The sequence below is a fragment of the Aegilops tauschii genome, chromosome 7 (genome assembly GCF_002575655.3).
Source record: "Aegilops tauschii subsp. strangulata cultivar AL8/78 chromosome 7, Aet v6.0, whole genome shotgun sequence".
Taxonomy (NCBI): Eukaryota; Viridiplantae; Streptophyta; class Magnoliopsida; order Poales; family Poaceae; genus Aegilops; species Aegilops tauschii.
In genome coordinates this window covers 162,280,269-162,285,728 of record NC_053041.3, presented here as the reverse complement: position 1 = coordinate 162,285,728, position 5,460 = coordinate 162,280,269, and the positions used below count along the sequence as shown (strand labels likewise).

Below are 5,460 nucleotides of genomic sequence, written 5' to 3'. Positions count from 1 at the left end.
CGTTCACAATGTTCACACTCTGTATCAACTTCTATAGCTTTTCTCTCAAAAAAAAACTCCTATATCCGTTGTACAGCAATGGGTGACATAGGGTTGTGAAATAATTCAAAAGTATCAGTATCATCATGTGATCTAGCTATAACATGACGGATGCTATAATCTTTAGCATATGAGTGCAACCGGGGAAGGTTCTAATAAAGTGGTTGATCGTGCCAACTGTCATCTCATAATATTATTTACTCTATTTGATGGTCAAAGTTAAATCTCAAAAAGTTGTGTGTGCCCCCTTTTTGTTTTTGGGGGTCGTACAATATTTGAACAAATGCACATTCACTTTACTTCATACATATAAAGTACGCATAGATAATTAAGTACTAAACATTGAGCATTTGTTTTGGGGGGATAACAATATTCAAATGAGCAGCCATGAGTTTTATAGAACATTAATTTCTACTGTAAGCAGTCTCATGGCAGTGCATATTTTGTGAAAAAAAACAAGTGATCTCTGAAATAGAAAGGCATTTTCAAAAGATTGCTTAGACTTGCATGTAAACAACCATAATTTGTATTTAAAAAATAGTGACCCATGTAACTGTGTACAAAGATTAATTTTGTGTGCATCAAATGAATATATCTCCAAGTAACAACTAACTAACGGAGATCAAGTGTCCAACCAAAAGTTATTAGAATATAGAAACTATTATTACGGCAGCACCTTTTGTAGAGGAAGGTTTCACTGCAGTGAGAATGGACATATATACACACGGATTCTTTTTCTTCCAGTCTGGCAGTTTCATGTGTCTGAAAACAGAAAGAAATAAAGTGAATCATGTGTCCCCGTAAGAATCCCCTGCCAACCAAAATGTAGTACTTCGAAATACTCTGAGTGGACGATCTAACCAAAGGCGTGCTCTGCGGGAATGGACTGGAAGATCACCAATACCTTGGAAAAACGAAAAGGAAAATCTTTGCAATCACCATGCTCTTTATCCCAAGTAGCAAAGTATTACAAATTACAGAAATTCACAACATAAAAACAGAGGCGAAAATCATGTGTGATATCTGCCCAGTTTTGGTATGAGGAGATCATATAATTGTAGTAGATCTGTAGAACTGCAAGTTAAGTACAAAATTAGGCATGCTATGCAGCTTTCTGTGTAGAGCCATACTAATACCTTTCAACCCCGAAAGGGGAAATGTGCACAAAAATGATGCTCCTAAAATCCTTAGCGGAGTATCAGCAGAGCAAAGGGTTATGTAAGCACTAATACCTTACAACTTTTCCTCAAGTAGTCAGTTTTTCCCGAATTGAGGAGGCAGCCAGTCAGCGGCATTGGCTGGGAAGTGTGAGCACTTTGTGAGAATGGCATGTCTGGCTGTTAAACTCTATCGTCGAAGCCGAGGATGGAGACTGGGTAGCGTTCCACTGGATATGTACGCATACATCATTTCACGGTTGGAGACGAAGCAAACATCGGTGGCCGCTGTCAGCATGGCGCACAATCTGCACGATGCAGAGAGATCATGGAGAGGAAGAGGAGACGGCTTCTCTTAGTTGTGATGAACAGCAGGATGGTTATCTGTTGCGATTTATCAGAAAGCAAAACCTTCTGCCTTTGCATGTTTTTAGGAGATAAGCAAGTCATGCCTTTTTTTAAAGAAAATAGATAATGTCAGATTTCTGTTCTGTTTCTGCATCGACACGGATGTCTACACTGTTTTTTAACCCATTGGAAAAAGAGTTTGCCTCTTGTATGTTTTCAAGTCTAGTATGTTTTCAAAAGAAAATATAGAAAAGTTGCAGAGATTTCTTTTGGCCCATGAAATAGAAGTTACAGAATTTTATTTAAATCTGAGACGTAATAACTTGGGCACACCAAATCAAAGGTATTTTTTAATCTGATCAATGTGGGAATTTCTAGGGAGTCCATAATAATATAGATAGATGGATGGATGGATTTCTATGAATAATTATTATGCAATGCAAGTTACCTAAACAACCGCATCTTTCTGACACATTACTGAAGTTGTCGGTTGAAATTTTCTCCTAATATATAAATTTCTCAGAACATCATCGGATGATGGTAAACGAACTGCACGCATCTTAATGTATTCAAATTTTGATAGAAAAGTGTCAGATCATAAAATCTCTTTATCGCATGATTGTCCAAACATAAAAAACCAAAATTCATTGCTTTCGTTGAAACAACCAACTCAACTACATACCATTACCTAAATACATGACCAGATTCACATTTGTGATTGGTTTAAGAAAAGAATTGGACTACATTTGGCTCAGCCTGAAAGGCCATCATTCTCTTAAGTAAAAATGCTATCATTACAGAGAACTCTTACCTTAGACACTGTAACCGAGTTAGTAGATTATCTTGGGAAGTACATTCTGCTTTATATCAATCACCAGAAGACACCAAAACAACATCATTAACGTTCAGGTGGGCATCAATTTGGAATGATAACCTGAAGACACCACAACAACAACATTAATGTTCAAGTGGGCATCAATTTGGAATGATTACCTGAAGACACCACAACAACAACAGTAATGTTCAGGTGGGCTTCAATTCAGTACATATAAACAATCTGAAACTATCTTGTCAGGGAATATGTAGTCATAAAAATTGTATATGAATAGAACATATATGATTTCCTTTGTGCTGACCTTAATATCAATACACTATAACTGGTCTTAACCTACCATGCCATTCTGACTCGTAGTTGATAGCACCGAGATTTCACACGCCAGTCTGATTAACCTAAAATTGTTAGAAAAAGGCATTGAAATTTAATACTGCAACAGCAACGATACTCAATGCTCAAGTAGTTGTCATGCACAATTGAAGGAAAATCAATCCCCATACGTGCTGCAACACCAACGACACTCAATGCTTTAGTAGTTATCACTTGCCATTGCTTTTACAAACCAATTGCCCAGAAAAACATTCTCTGACCTACAACGGTCAGGACTTGCAAGCTTGGCAAGGAACTTCCTTGAACAGGAGATTGCGTCAGAACGGCGACAAAAAAAATCAAGAAAAGGCATCAGCCTTACTGGAGACTGGGGCAGGCCATTGATGATGTTAACCCTGCCATATATATAGGCCAAAAGGCATCAGACACATTACTGAAGCTGTCAGATATAAAACTTGATTTAGGAGTACAAATGACATGTAGACAACAAATTTCTTAATTTATAAGCTCACCTGATGAGAAGAGTATATGCTCTGAAGGATCTCCATGAGGTATCCATAGATTGTGCGTATGTCGAAAGATTTCAGAATTAATCACAACAATATCGGAGAGGGCGAAGGCCGATCTCTAGGATGTACTTAATTTATAAGCTTACCCAATGAGAAGAGTATATGCTCTGACCGATCTCCATGAGGTATCCATAGATTGTGTGTAGGTCAAAAGATTTCAGAATTAATCACAACAATATCGGAGAGGATGAAGATCGATCTCTAGGTTGTATCCATAGGTTGTACGTATATGTGAGAAGATTCAGAATTGATTCCTGGAGAGCACAACACTATCAGATAGGAGGATAGAAACCAAATCAAAACCGAATCCAAAACAGCAAAAAATACAAATTCAGAACAATTTCTTTGAGAAAAGAACCTGATCGAGATGAGGAAACTAATTTTGATGCAATAAGCCCCTTGAGAACACCGATCCATGCCTCAATTGGTTTCGAGAGAGACGTGGATTTGTTTTCCATTGAGGTAGGAGTACAAATTAGATGCCGCAAGATGGGTTCTGTTTTTTTAATTAATGCGGAGTGGAATAGACGATGAAAAAGTAGATATTTTAGGGTTTCCTTTTTTTAGGTGAGTTTAGGGTTTCCTTGGCTTGTACAACCGTGAAAAGAGTATGGGCCATCTAATCAATTGTTTTCGGCCCAATCAAGAGTGGCTTGGGTTCTACTACAACGGTGTTGGCTTCTATTTTGCCAACCCACTTTTCTACCGAGGGCCCCATCAGCCGAGCCGCTCATTATTTCTGCTATTTTTTGATAAGATTGAGAGTCTTGTTTCTGTACGAACAGCCTAACGTGCGGCTGCACCAAATTTTTTTTTCGTTAAACAGTTCAACTTGGAGATAGATTATTTTTATTTCTTGGCCAAGTTGAGCGTATTTTCTGATAGATTATTTTTATTTCTTGGCCAAGTTGAGCGTTTTTTCTGTGCAAAATTTATATGGTTAATCTGCACCGTTATAACTCGGTCCCACCAGATTAACGACTCATACTATCTAATTAACATGGTAATTTCTAGGGAGTCTAGGATTAGTATAGGTATATATATATATGGTTATTAACATGGTAATTTCTAGGGAGTCTAGGATTAGTATAGGTATATATATATGGTTAATCTGCACCGTTATAACTCGGCCACCAGATTAACGACTCGTAAAATCTGATTAACGTGGTAATTTCTAGCGAGTCTAGGATTAGTATAGGTATAGATAGATATTGTTTCTGCTAAGTTGCTACTGCTATCATCACTGTTACACTTGCTACAAAATACTGCTATCACTGTGACTGTTACCGTTGTTGCTGCTACTACTATCAAAACTATCAAACTACTTTGCTATTGATCATTTTGCTGCAGATAATTAATCTCCAGGTGTGGTTGAATTGACAACTCAGCTGCTAATACCTTCAAATATTATTTGGCTCCCCTTGTGTCGAATCTATAAATTTGGGTTGAATACTCTACCCTCGAAAACTGTTGTGATCCCCTATACTTGTGGGTTATCAACCGTGCACGCTACTAAGCCGTCTGTGGGAACGAACGAATGGGGCCGAGCGGCCAGCCTCCAGGTCAACACTGGCTGGCGTCGGGGCGAACAGTGATGCAACTGTAATAAATGCGGAGATTGCCACCGAGGATTGGTCGGGGTTGTCCGAGTTTGCACGTGGTGCGAAAATATGCGGGTGAGTAGCTCACATTGCTTTGACGCAGACGAGGCGGAGGTTGACGAAGACAGCCGGCGCGGCTTGGCGCTCGCGGAGCACGCCGGCACACCCGCTAGGGGTAGCCTTCGAGCCTCTGGGTGCTCGAAGGGGGGCCAGCCGGTCGAGCCCGACCGGCCAGGCGGCGGAGCGGGACGCGACCGAACCGGCTTGGCACAGCCGGCCGTGTGGCGACACGGACAGGGCGGGTCGCGGCTGGCCGTCCGAGTGGCAAAGCAGGCCGACGGGCCAGCCGGATGTCTTTTTCTTCTTCTCTTCGGCCAGATGTGAGTAACCAGACGCACTCTTTTTCTTTTCTTTTCTCTCGTCTACCAGCTGTTAGCAGCCGGACTCTTCTTTTTTTGCAGTCGGCTGGGCACACATCCCTTGACTTCTCTAACAACAGAACTCTTCTTTTTCTTTCGTTCTTTCTTTGCTCGCAGAAGACGGCAGCAGCGAGTGGCGGGGGCCGGTGCGGGGAAGCGGGG

At 40.5% G+C, this 5,460-nt stretch overlaps 1 long non-coding RNA gene across 6 annotated transcripts; it reads right to left on the bottom strand.

Annotated features, from left to right (window-relative positions):
* Positions 1–549: 549 nt before the first annotated feature.
* Positions 550–4,006, bottom strand: LOC120968244 (uncharacterized). Of its 6 annotated transcripts, none has more exons than XR_005762534.3 (5): positions 3,637–4,006; positions 3,222–3,532; positions 2,880–3,104; positions 2,356–2,774; positions 550–1,504 (listed from the first exon to the last, which is right to left on the bottom strand). It is a non-coding gene; the product is annotated as an uncharacterized lncRNA (long non-coding RNA). The 6 variants fall into 6 exon arrangements; XR_006667139.2 differs by having other exon boundaries at positions 2,356–2,478; positions 2,717–3,104; positions 3,637–4,005; XR_005762533.3 differs by having other exon boundaries at positions 550–943; positions 1,272–1,504; positions 2,356–3,104; positions 3,637–4,003.
* Positions 4,007–5,460: the final 1,454 nt, after the last annotated feature.